Genomic DNA, 13,731 nt, shown 5'->3' on the forward strand with positions numbered 1-13,731 from the left:
GCCAAGTTGGAAGCAAAGGCAGGGGGTGGTGGTTGGGAAGCACCCAGGAGGCAGCTCCAGAGAAGGAGGGGAAGAGAGAAATCAGTGATACCCTCTTTGGCCCTGCCACTCCTGCCCCCTTAGGAACAGCGTCTTTGCACCCAACATTAAGGGAGGCTGGGCTTGGATTTCCCTTCCTGTCTGGGATCTGGGGAGAGCAACAGGTATGTGGGGTGCAGCAGGGGATACAAGAGAGGAAAGTGGGGACGGAGCGCTCTGAGTGCTGAGGCGGAGCTGCCCAGCTAGTGGAGAGGGAGGCAAGGCAGGGAGGCAGCTGGTCATGAGCTACAAGCTTGCATAAGCGACAAACCCTACACATCTGGGCTCTCTGGCTGGAGTGCCTGGGACCACAATGATTTGAAAGGGTGAGGACAGTAGCCTAGTCAGAGAAACAAAGAGGGTGCTATCATCCAGAGAGCCCAGAATGGCAAGGAGACCCAGCCGTGGTGAGAGTGGAGAGATCGGGAGTGTGAGTATGGGCAGGCTGTCATGGGCTCACTCTACTTAAGCAGACCAGAGATTTATGACACAATAGCCAGTTGGAATTGTTGTTCAAGTTTCAGCTTTACTGATGAATGATAAGTTTTAACATGAATGCAGGAAGGAAGAGTGAAAGCACCATAGACCCAGTACATATCTGATAACCCAGGCTTTCCAGTAAACTTCAGGAGCCCAAACTCCAGAGTCCCAGAATTCTCCGACAAAAGCTCCACGCAGATTAGACATGTTGTTTCCAGCAGTTTGTTCAAGGCACAGGATCATGGGAGTCACTACGATTAGACAAGGGGAGACAGTTGTCTCAGGGGCCCTGCCTCGAGCCCCCACCCAGAGACACATCACATGACTCCCCATTGCCTGCCTGCCCAGCCCCAAGGCCCCTCAGCCACTTGCCCTGTTCGCCCTCTCTCCTGCTTGCCCTCCTGGCTGGCAATCTAAGCAGCCTGCAAACTGCAAAGCTCTTCTCTCCCCGCCTCTCAGCTGATCGGCGGTTGGGCGGGGCTTCCAGAGAGGCCTCGGTGTAGGCCTCGCTGAAGCCTGAAGCTCTCCAGGCAGCAATCAAGCAAGCAAGGAAGGAGGCAGGCAGAGTGGCCAGCGCTGGTTGCCTTTACCCACCACAGTTCTCTGCAGACGCTCTGCCCAGGCCAGCCCACCCAGCCTTTGCCAGTAATGAAGGTAGAATGTGAATTCCTTTTTGTGGTTACCTCCCCACCCAGTGGGACTTACTGGTCTCCTATAGGTAGACCAGTAGGGAGCAAAATATGCTGGGAGCACAAATTACTTTGGTTTGATTTAAATCCCTGAGCATGTGCAATCCTATATGCACGTACCAGGGAAGGATCTCAGACAGTTGAATGGAATGGAGTTTATTTTAAAGTAGACATGCTTTCCTTGCTAGTAAGTCCTTTAGGTTTCAGTGAAATGTACTTCCAGCTAAATGTGGTTAGATTTGCTGCCTGAGGCTGCAATTCTTCACACACTTACCTGGACTTTTACACACAGCAGGCTTTACTGCACATTTGCTGGGAGGCTTTGCTGCAAAATCTAAGTTGTCCCAAAGAACCAATGCAAAATAGTGTTGTTTTTTTACTCTGGGGGATATAAATCAGGCTACACTCACTCGACACTACACCCGAGCAGTGAAAAACCTGAATTGCGAGTGAACTGCTCCCCAATAATTTGGAGGGACTTCAGGGTAAATCTGGCCAACATGTGAATGCAGGACCTCCATTCCAGAGGAGATGTGTGTTAAAGGGCTTTAAAAGCCGCGTGTGAAAAATCTCCTGGAATCAAACTGAATTTGTTCAGAATTCTGAGAAAACATACATAGGCTCACACCGCATGGTTGAAAGTCTCCTTTGCTAATTGGCAGCGAGGGGCCCATTTTAATAATTAGTGTTTCTAGTGAGTTCTAGGCATTAAAAGTAGCACAAATATATAGTACTAGTATTTTTCAGCCCGTTAAATTAATGGGCGCTAGTCTCCCCCCTCAACCGCCGCTTCCTCCCGCCCGGGCCCACCGCCTCCGCCTCTACTCCCCGCGGCCGGTTCAGTTCCGCCGCCGCCGCCTCCGGTCTTCCCGCGGCGGCCACCACCGCCAGCAGGACCAGTCTCTCTGCCGTGGCTGCTCGGCCGTACCGTGTACTCTGGCCGAGGCGGTGGCTCTGTCGTCGCCTCGGCCAGCTTTCCCCGCCATCTCCTCCCCCCTGTCCGGCTTCGGCGGCGGCCGGGCTTGTCCCGCCGCTGCCGCATCTACCCATCCCGGTCCCCGCTTCTCCTGCTTCCGTGTCTCTGCGGCCGTATTTTTCACGGTCGTTCTGGGCATGCGCTCCGTGCATGCCCAGAACGGCCGAGAAAGACACGGGCCGAGAGACACGGGATTACACCTAAGGATTTTATTATAGAGGATTAAATGTATATCACTATATATTGTGAAGTGTGCATGTGTGTATTCAGTGAAATGTATTTTCAGGCAGCATACTTATTTTGAAATATCAGACTTAAATCCTTGGGGGACCTGGGGTGTGTGGAGGCCCTGGACTTTGGGGGGGGGGGATTTTAAAATCTCATCTCTGGGCCCACTCCAACCTTGCTACACCCCTGCACAGGCTGCCAAATTTATAGTCAGCAGCCGCATGCACATAATCAACATTCCACCCCCACCGGTGCCATAGATTCAATCCAGCTCCTGCTGCCTTCTTGTCAGTTGACTACTTCTATGTAATCCCTTCATCTGCTGTTGACGTTTTTCCCACCTGCGTACTCCAGGAGATAGTGGCCTTTCAATCTCTGACTCAGATCCTGACACTTCTCTCCAAAGATCACCGACCTTGCTGGCCCCTCCTGCGACACACATACTCGCCCTGGCCTGTCTCAACTACCTCCCCACTCACATCACCAGCCTGCTCCTTCTCCCCACTTTCTAGCAAGTCCCCTGCCCCCCACTCCTCTCCAGTGTCCTCGGGTGGGGGCATGACACAGAAAGGGGCTGGATGGGAGAGCTGTTGGGGTGGACCAAGGTGCTGTGTGGAGTTCTTGCCAGGGCCACTCAGTGATGGATCCTCCCACCACCACCACTGCCCAATCTGTGGTTTTTCCATGAGTCTTACTATCTATCTTACTTTCTTACAGGGATAATCCTCAGTCACTAGTCTTTCTTGTAAGGTTTCTTGCAGCGGCATTACAATATTAATACTGAAGAGAGAGGAAGGTGCCGGCTTCCCAAGACTTAACAGACGCAGCATCTTTTAAGAGTGTGATTGGCGTAAGAGCAAGGAGATCTTGGGAATTCCCAGAAATTGTCTTGGGAAAGATGGAATACCGAGCTGGCTCTGGAGCAGGCCATGAGGGTGAAAGCACTGAGGAATGCTGGGGAAAGAGAGAGCAGAAGAGGCTGGGAGAGGATGCCACCAGCTCAGATGGACAGTGCTTTAGGCAGTTGTTCTTCCAGGAGGCCAAGGGACCCCGAGAGATTTGCAGCCGACTCCACAGCCTTTGCCACCAGTGGCTGAAGCCAGAGAGACACACAAAAGCTCAGATGCTGGACCTGGTGATCCTGGAGCAGTTCCTGAGTGTCCTACCTCCAGAGATGGAGAGCTGGGTGAGAGAATGTGGAGCAGAGACCAGTTCCCAGGCGGTGGCCCTGGCAGAAGGTTTTCTCCTGAGCCAGGCAGAGGACAAGAGGCAGGAAGAGCAGCAGGTGAGAATGTCTCTTTCATCTGGGTAGCTCCCTCGTGCTGAAGATGTGAATGAGGTGAGATCCCTAGTAGCATAGTTTTGGAGGAGAAACGTATCTGGAAAAGTTGTCTCAGGTCCTTTATTATAACTGTGTCATGTTGTGACAAAATTGGGTTTGCTCTATGTTTTCCTGGGATTTTCCCTCAATAGAAAGATTGATCTGATCCAAATCTAGGAGCACACCATTCTTTTGACATAGGCTGCCACCAGTTAAAGACTGATCCAAAGCCACTGACCATGCTTAGACACAGCTTCAACAACCTAGAACTGTTTGACTTGGGCCTTACAGGACACTGTCCACACAACCGAGCTCTAGACTGAACCGAGCTCTGTTATGCTGAAAAAACAACTCAACAGTAGAGAATGGCTCTACGAGACACCTGGGGAAGATTTTTGCAATTAACCCTCCATTACATTAACTAGATGACTAGCACTGAGTTTTACTTTAGTCTAGCAGTAGGGCAATCCTTGGCTGAGAGAGCATTAATCTCTACAGCTTCTCGCCTGGAAGACCCATTAGCAAGTGGAAAGTTGTGAATGCTGGCCAGGCCCTTGCCGTCTATTTGTATAGCCATTACAGAGGGGGAAGTCTGTTCTCTTCCCGGGATAGACAGCTCTTGGATCCACTGAGAAGGCCTGGTGCATCTCTGATGTCACTCTAGTGTTGGGATTTCCACTCCAAACTGGAAATTCCTCCTTAATGGGCCTAAATTTACATGTTTAAAGGTGGGTCCAGTTTGAGCCAGTTACCTGCTGTGAAAAAGGGTTAAGGCTTGTACCTTGATGGCCTTCTCCCCTCAATGACAAAAGAGAATTTCTCCCTCCAGTAACAAAAGGAAGGAATGTCCCCCATTCAGAGTACTCAGAGTGGAATATATATATATAAGACATGATTGAGATAAGATGGAGATCTGTGTTTTGTCACAGAGGGTTCCTTCATGGTGATTTGAAATGTCTCTCCTTTTCATTACAAATCAGACAATCCCACACAAACTGGAATAAAACAGGTATAAAATTTGTCCAGATCAATCAAAGCAACTGAAGACACACCAGCCCTGTCTAAATTTGACATAAGACCTACCATCATCACTAGGTCGAAATTATTTAAACATTGTTAATTCTCAAACATTTGTGTAACAATACTGCATTATCTTGCACCTGGAAGTCAAAAGAGATAGAGAAGCAAAGACCTCCCTGGGACTGGAATTCCACCTTCTTGGTGCTACTGCTGAGAAGGCCCTGCCCTTGGGTACCTGAGACACTGAGATGGAACATGTTGCAGCATTGCCAAGGAAGGCAGTCCTAGATGGAAACCATTTCCTAACCCCTCTCTCCATTCCCTTTCTGGTGTTTTAGGGACAGAGGAGATCAAGAGTGGACAAAGATTTCTCTGAGGCAGAGAAGGTTCCATCGGATCCCAGACAGAATCTGCTTTTCAGGGGGATGGTGGAAGAGAGTGACAGAGGGGCCACCTTGTCAGGTAAGAAGGAATGGGATGTGCATTTCACTTGATCTGCCTCCCTTCTGAAATCCGGGGTCTTCTTTTACATCCCATTTCCAGTTGTGTGGAGACAACAAGCTTATCAAACAACAAAACAACAACGTGAAGGACCTGAAATGTAATACATAAAACCAAACAGGTCCTGATAATATAACCAAAACCAACCAATAACCCACAAAATATGTGAATATTTAGCTGCATATGCTTCTGCATTGACATCTAGAGATTATCCAAAACAAGTTATAAAAAGGCTAAGCAATGGTCGGACCAAGTTTCCAGACTTAAACTTTTTGAAAAAAGTAATCATGATAAACCTAAGAGATGTTTTTTCTCTTGAATTCAGCTCCAAATCTTGGGCTATCAGACTCATAATTTTTAAACATTGGCATTTGATTCAAGATCTACCTTTGTGTACTCTACCTCCATTTGTGGGATATTGTTGAAAAAATAAGCTAAAAGATCAGCTAGTCCACTCAGATGTATTCAGAACTTATATTCATACTATGGATACAAGAGGACATTGGAAATGTGGACACCGTATATGTTGTCATGAATGCTTGTGAATCCACAAATGTTGTTTATGCAATTGTCTGTCCCTGTGGTCTTTTCTATGTGGGTCAGACTAGTAGACCATTAAGAATTCAAAATTATAGAACATAAGAGCAAAATTAGAACTAAGAAATTAGAACTCTGAGAAATGGTCATTGTCCAACAGAGAAACAATAGCAAGACACCGCTTCTGATACATATCAAAGATGATCAATTTATTGGACACTTGGAAAAGACATATTGAAACAGCATATAATACCAGAAAACTGTTGTAGTCTCATAGTTTTCGATATTGTTTTATTGGTTGTGTATATATATTGTTATGTTTGGTCATTACATCATATATATATATATATATATATATATATATATATATATATATATATCTATATCTAGATCACTATATATATAAATTATTGATCTACTTTCAATATAATTTATATTCACATATTTAGTGTTTTTTATTGTTGATTTGGTTATATTATCAGGATCTGTTGTTTGGTTTTATGTGGCAGAAGCTTCTCTCCATCTTCTTGCCCTAGATTAAGAATGAGATTACTTTCAACATGCAAGATTTTCAGGTGTCCAGTCTGGTGCTATGAACTGTGCCCACGATCCAGCGTGGGAAGTAAATGGAGAAGAGAGTATTTCATTGTATGACTTGACTTGATTTGTACCCCCAATGTCAGGCCCTGGAGTAATATCTCCAAATACAAGAATGGCACAGGAATATTTGATACAGAACTTGTCAAGGAATTTGCGTGGGCATCATGGAAGCATCCGCCATCACAGATACAGCGGTAGCTTCTTCAGGGGAGTGCCATCCTATCCCTAAGTGGCACAGAGGAGGCGGAGAGTGACAGGCCTGGGCAGAACTTGTGACTCACTTTCAGCAGATGTAAGTGTATGCAGTGTTGTTTCCCTGAATGTCTGGAGAGGGCTAAAGTCAACAGGATAAATGGTATATAGTGAAATTCTTAGCAAACCCAAGATCTTTGGGAGGATTTTCTAAGGTTGAAGCATGTTAAATAGAGAGATGTGAAGCAAGTCCTCTCCCAGAGACCTTCATGAGTGAAGAGGAGGGAGGGACCCAGGAGAGAGAAATCCACCCCTGAGGTGTGCAGGTCCCAGATCGTTAAGGGCTTCAGAGGTCCATTCACTCATTCATTCATTCATTCACTCATTCATAAACCGCCCCATCTAGAGGCTCTGGGTGCAGTAAATCTAGTATAAAAAACATAAAAACAAACATCATTTAAAACACAATATCAAAACAATTTTAACACAATTAAAACCCAATTAAAATACTTAATTTAAAAACCTTGGAAGGCCAGACCAAACAAGTAAGCCTTTAGGCCTAAATGGCTGATATCTGCTGGGAGTGCATTCCATAGGCTAAGAGCAGCTACAGAAAAGGTCCGTTTCAAAGTCGCGACCAGAAGTACTGGTGGTAACTGGAGACGGACCTCTCCAGATGACCTCAATGTGCGATGGGTCTCGTGCAGGGTTTTAAAGGTAATAAGCAGCACTTTGTATTTTGCCCGGAAACATATCAGCAGCTAGTGAGGAAACACATCGGCAGAGGTTACGCATGTAGAGTCCTGATTTGGCCTTTACAGCCCTAAATTAACTGGCCCAAGCTCCCTGAAGTTTCCCCTGCTATGTATGAGACTGCCTGACTCTGAATATCTTTTTAAAAGACTCCCATTCAGTTTCCTGTCTTTTGAGCAGGGCCTTCGTAGTTGTAGCATCTCGTCTCTCAATTCCTGAAACACACCAGTTGCCTCAAACACCCACCCTGCCTGCTTTTTGGCGAGACCTGAAGATGCTTTTCTTCTCACTGCCTGATTCATTGTGTCCCCAAGCCCTTGCTCCCAGCCCTTCTGGGGATGCTCCAGTGTCCCAGGTGCAATTCTCCCCAGTCATCTTGCACACCCTATTGCACAACAGAACGGAGAGTCAGACTTCTCCAGAAGCGCTCTGTAAGACCAAAAACATGCTGCCAGTATTAGTAGTTACGGTTTGCCTGATAGACTCTGTTCGGACTATTTTACTGAACTTTTGAATTGTGCTCAATGTTTATGTCATCATGAATTAGATCTCTTTTGTCCTTTTTGGTCATCTTCACAGATGGTGAAGCCACACTGGTCCTTCCTCCCAGACCTTCTCTTTTGGGCCAAGCGGAAACAGCCTCTGGGCCACGGAACCAGGTAGAACAAGGCTCCTGAAGGAGAAGCGGAGGGTGCAGCCTGGGGGCCTCTGTCTGCTGGGCATCTCCCGGGGCCTGAAACCCTCTGCCTGCCTCCCCTCACTTAGACTGTCCAGACCTCCCCCTTGGAATGTTACTGGGGAACCATTGTTAAGGCAAAAATGTGGTGCAGGCCATTCCCCTGCCCAGAGCCATTAGGGGCTCCCCTCCCATTGGAGGAATTGCTGCCTTGAGTGGGAAGGAAGCGTGTATGACCAGGTTTTGATGTTGCGGAGTTCACAACAACTGACAAGCAGAGGCTCAAAATATAGAATGTATTGAAGTTGTGCAAGAGAGAGTATGGTTAATTTTTATACTTCCTAATGCATACATCTGGGGTTGGCCAAACCTGAATGTAGCATGAAGATGGAAAAGGCCAGGAGCTGTGGGGTTTGTTCAACTCTGCTCGGAGGTATTAGTCAGCCGTCTCCCCAAGAAGCCGTTTGCAAAATAGACCCTTTTAGTCTGCCCTCTCTCTGGCCAGCGCCTTGGGTCTTTTGTAATTTCCTCTGATGGCTTTATCTGGCAGAAGCTGGTTTCACAGGCTCACAATCTGGGAAGCAACGCCCTCCCTCCAAGGAGTCTGTCTTTTTAGGGACGCACTCTTTGGCCAACCATCCTCCTTGTCAGGAGGCTGCCTCTTGTCTTGGCCCTTTGGTGTGCTTTTCCTCCTCTGGAATCCAGGATATTCTGTATTACACAGGCTTCACCTCCCTTCTGGTCACTCTATACTCTGACTCAGGGGTGGGCAAACTTGGCCCTCCAGCTTTTGTTGAACTACAACTTTCATAATCCCCCTGCCACAATTGTTGAGGATGGAGATGTGGGAGCTGTAGTTCAAAAACAGCTGGAGGGCCATGTTTGCCCAGACCTCCTAGATGGCCTCCATCTTCATCCTTCTGGAATGACTGCTCATTCACTCTTTCCATACATGCATTCTCTCCTTTCTAGTGCGGACATTGGTACAATTTGCTTTAGAACATAGAATATCAGTTCAAGCAGTAGAGAAACAAATGGCAGCAATTGATTTCCCCTATAGCTAGGCTGGTTCACAACACCGTTAGGACTTCTGAAAGGAGACCCATCCACCTCACTGTTACTGTCTTCCTGGCTTGCTACACTGTCACTAAGGAGGAAATGCTTTCACCTTCTCTCAGGGACCAGTGAGCTTGGAAGAGGTGGTTTTGCAGTTCACGGAGGAGGAGTGGGCTCTGCTGAATCTAGACCAAAGAGCTCTACACAGAGAAATCACGGAGGACATCTGTGGGCATCTGGCCGCTCTGGGTGAGGTTCCGCCTTCCCTTCGCTGTGATTGTGGGTCTGTATTGGCAAAGTGGATGGCTGTCATTGAAGACTTCAGGTGTGGGTCTTTATTCCTTGGATGCACAAGGCCAAGTCTGTAGAAGTCAAAAGAGAGCAAGGAAGAAGTAGTCTGGTCTCACAACCTTGGAATTGTCAGGCGTGTCCTTGCTAGACCTCCTCTAGGTTTGGTTTGGGTCTCTATGTGGGGGATCAGGTGCCTCAGTTATTTCGGCAAGATCTATTTCCCAACCACTATCTTGGAGCTTAGTCCATACTGGAAGGAAGTCCCTGTTTGTCTTGAGCAGGAGTTTCCTTGGGAGTTTGAAAGGCTGCACATCCCTGTGCTGGAGTAATAACAAATATTTCTCAATCCAGCTCCTCTCCACCATCCGCATGAAGTTCATGCAATGCTACTATGGTCGAATCTAATGCAAGATGGTTTTCGCTCATAAACGGGCTTCCCGTTATCTACATCTGGGACAGCTATTCCAATTACAACCCAAAGACATACATTGAATACACTGAATTCAATGTACGTCTTCTGGTGGTAATAGGAACAGCTGCTGAAGAGCAGAATCAATTGCATGACATGCCACAAAGAGTCAACCACTGTTAAAATCTTCATAGAGATCTGCATTGGGAAATAGATCCTTAGAGCAGAATCTTCTTCCCACTGCAGAATGTTGCATTCTTTTCCTCACACAGGAAAGGAACACAACATTTAAAGCACCATTTCTCCCTCTCTTCCATTTCTTCAGGTGATGGAGGGACGAGCCAGAGAAAGGGTGAGCAGCCGGGAAGGAAAACGGAAGCAAACTATCAGTTGGTGAAGAGATCTGTTGCGCCGCAAAGATCAAACCACCCTGAAATTCCAGTTAAAGAAGAGAATTGGAAAGGGGGGGAAAGAAATAAAAAGTCTCTCATAACAAACAAACTAACCAGGAAATCAAGGCTCAGCAGACATCCAAGAGTTTGTGCAGATGAGAAAAACTATGAATGCTCACAGGGCAGCCAGAGCTTCAGCTGCAATTCTATCCTTATTTTGGATCAAAGAATCCACACAGGGGAGAAACCATATCAATGCTCAGAGTGTGGAAAGAGCTTCAGTCAAAGCTCAAGCCTTGCTTCCCATCAAAGAATCCACACAGGGGAGAAATCATATCAATGCTCAGAGTGTGGAAAGAGCTTCAGTCATAAATCACACCTTATTATTCTTCAAAGAATCCACACAGGGGAGAAAGCATATCAATGTTCAGAATGTGGAAAGAGTTTCAGTCATAGTTCAAGCCTTCTTAGTCATCAAAGAATTCATACAGGGGAGAAACCATATCAATGCTCAGAGTGTGGAAAGAGTTTCAGGGTGAGCTCAAACCTTACTACCCATCAAAGAATCCACACAGGGGAGAAACCATATCAATGCTCAGAGTGTGGAAGGAGCTTCATTCGTAACTCGCACCTTGTTTCCCATCAAAGAATCCACACAGGAAGAGAAACCATATCAATGTTCAGAATGTGTAAAGGGTTTCAGTCATAGCTCAAGCCTTCTTATTCATCAAAGAATCCACACAGGGGAGAAACCATATCAATGCTCAGAGTGTGGAAAGAGCTTCAGCCAGCGCTCACACCTTACTTCCCATCAAAGAATCCACACAGGGGAGAAACCATATCAATGCTCAGAGTGTGGAAAAAGCTTCACCCAGCGCTCACACCTTACTTCCCATCAAAGAATTCACACAGGGGAGAAACCATATCACTGCTCAGAGTGTGGAAAGAGCTTCAGCTGGCACTCACCCCTTTCTTCCCATCAAAGAATCCACACAGGGGAGAAACCATATCAATGCCCAGAATGTGGAAAGAGCTTCAGTCAAAGCACAAGCCTTGCTTCCCATCAAAGAATCCACACAGGGCAGAAAAAACATATCAATGCTCAGAGTGTGGAAAGAGCTACAGCTGCAGCTCAGACCTGAAGAAACATCAATGAATCCACACAAGGGAGGAAACCATATGCATTCCCAACATATAATCCACACATGCTTTCTCAGAGTACTCTGAGAAATGTAGAATGTTGCAAGAGTTTCATCTAGAGATCAAACATCAAGGAATATATTTACTGGAGATACTATTTAAATATCCTGTAATTGGAAACCCCTTGTACAGCAGCTTTTTTAAAAAATCCTGTGACAGCTGTAAGGCATCAGCATTCTTTTTTTTTTTAAACTTTGGAAAGACATCTGCCTGAGAGACCTTTCTAAAAGAAGCATGGGATTTGCATCATGCAGATCAAGTGGAATCTAGAAACTCTTGGCCTGTTTTAGTTGAAGGTGTCTCTTTATAAACATATTCCCATAACAAAACATCATGGACCCTGCCACTTATTAAGATCTGGAGAGGTCCAGTTATGGTTGCCCCTGGTTTGTTTGGTGGTGGCTCAGGACCGGATCTTCTCTGTGGCTGCCCCAGGGCTTTAGAATGTGCTCCCTGATGAAATAAGAGCACCCAGGACCCGCAAAGAGCATCTTTTTGTGTCCCCACCTGAACCCTCACAGGAGTGTCAAGCTGTACCCCTCCTGTAGAGGCTGGCCTACAATTCCCATCACCTTTGGCTCCTAGCCCCTGTGACTGGGGATTTGAGGAGTTGTAGGCCAGCAAGATCTGGAGGGCTGGGGTTTGACCTCCCTGCTTTACAGTTTATCGGCATCCATGTTGAAATGCAGGGTCCAGAGTGGACCTAGTAAGGCCCTTATCCCGCTGATTACTACAGTAAGATATGCATCCTACCATAGTCTGAGAGCTGTTTGTGTTCCCCATTGGCCAGTGTGAGAATCCTACAATCAAGATAAGAGAAGGGAGAAAGCTTGTTGACAAGCTGGGTATGGAAGCAGGAGGCGGTGGTGAGCCCAGAATTGTAGCCACCTCCACAATGAGGGTGGAGGGAAAGCGCTGGTCTCGTGGTGGCAAGCACGAATTGGCTGTTTGCTAAGCAGAGTCTACCCTGGTTGCATTTGAAAGGGAGACTACATGTGAGCACTTTAAGAGAGACTCCTTAAGGGATGGGGCCGCTCTAGGAAGAGTACCTGCATGCTTGCAGAGCACCTGCATGCTTTCCAAGTTTCCCTTCCTGGCATCTCCAAGACATGGTTCAGAGAGACACCTGATTGTAACCCCTCTAGGAGGGGTCACATTCCAGAGGTGAGTCAGATTGCCAGCAAATCTTGAAGACAAGGGAGACAACAAACTTTGTATTTCCGTCCTAAAGAAGGTCTTAAGGAAGGAAGCTCAGCAAGGAAATAACAACGTAATTTAATAAATCAACAAGAACACAAAGGAGAAAAGACAAGCTAAGTTTGTTAGGACCAGTGATTTCCTAGGGTTTGATCTCTGGCTGGTTGGAGTGTGTGTTTTTGGCAGAGCAGTTAGTTTGAGTGGGAGATTAATTCCAGGTTAGTGGCTCAGCTTGTAGGAGGGGTCACATTCCTGAGGTGAGTCAGATTGCCAGAAGATCTTGAAGACAGGACTCTGACCCAGAGGAGCTTTGCCAACAGAGTTTAGGAACAGAGGAAGCTGCCATATACTGAGTCATACCATAGGTCCATCTCGCTCAGTATTGTCTACACAGACTGGCAGTGGATTCTCCAAGGTTGCAGGCAGGAAGCTCTCTCAGCCCTATCTTGGAGATGCCAGGGAAGGAACTTGGAGCCTAGATGCTCTTCCCAAAGCGGCTCCACCCCCTAAGGGGAATATCTTACAGTGCTCACACGTCTAGTCTCCCTTTCGTATGCAACCAGGGCAGATCCTGCTTAGCTTAAAGGGACAAGTCATGCTTGCTACCACAAGACCAGCTCTCTTCCCTTAGCAGAGGTATGGTGGGGAATTCGGTGGGCAGGCCCAGAAGTGGTCTGCCTTCATCACAGAGGAGACACGCAGCAGGAGAATAAGGTGAATAATACCCTACTCCTATAATTTCCTTGGAGGACAAAGCTTAAAACCTTTAGTTAGCTAACAACTGCAGCCAATATGTAGTTTCAAGTGAACAAGCCCTATATATTCTAAATAGCCGACCATGGCAGTCATGTATCTCTCAGCCTAACTTGCCTCACAGGGTTGTTGTGAGCATAAAAATAACCATGTATACTGCTCTGAGCTCCTCGGAGGAAGAGTGAGATATAAATGTAAACAAACAAAACCAGTTATGAAGGTAGAATCCCAGCAGGGGAGGGGGTGCTTCTCGGTGTATCGCACAAAATGCTGCATGTATGACTATCTACCTGAGGGGCAAAAGTCATGGCTATGCGCTCAGTGCAAAGAGCTCCTGGCCCTCAGGGAACAGGTTTGTTCCCTCGAAGCCAAGTTGGCTGAC

At 46.8% G+C, this 13,731-nt stretch overlaps 1 pseudogene; it reads left to right on the forward strand.

Annotated features, from left to right (window-relative positions):
- Positions 1-655: 655 nt before the first annotated feature.
- On the forward strand, positions 656-11,560 carry LOC128341637 (zinc finger protein 883-like; annotated as a pseudogene).
- The last annotated feature ends 2,171 nt before the right edge of the window (positions 11,561-13,731 follow it).

The sequence above is a fragment of the Hemicordylus capensis genome, chromosome 2 (assembly GCF_027244095.1).
Source record: "Hemicordylus capensis ecotype Gifberg chromosome 2, rHemCap1.1.pri, whole genome shotgun sequence".
Taxonomy (NCBI): domain Eukaryota; kingdom Metazoa; phylum Chordata; class Lepidosauria; order Squamata; family Cordylidae; genus Hemicordylus; species Hemicordylus capensis.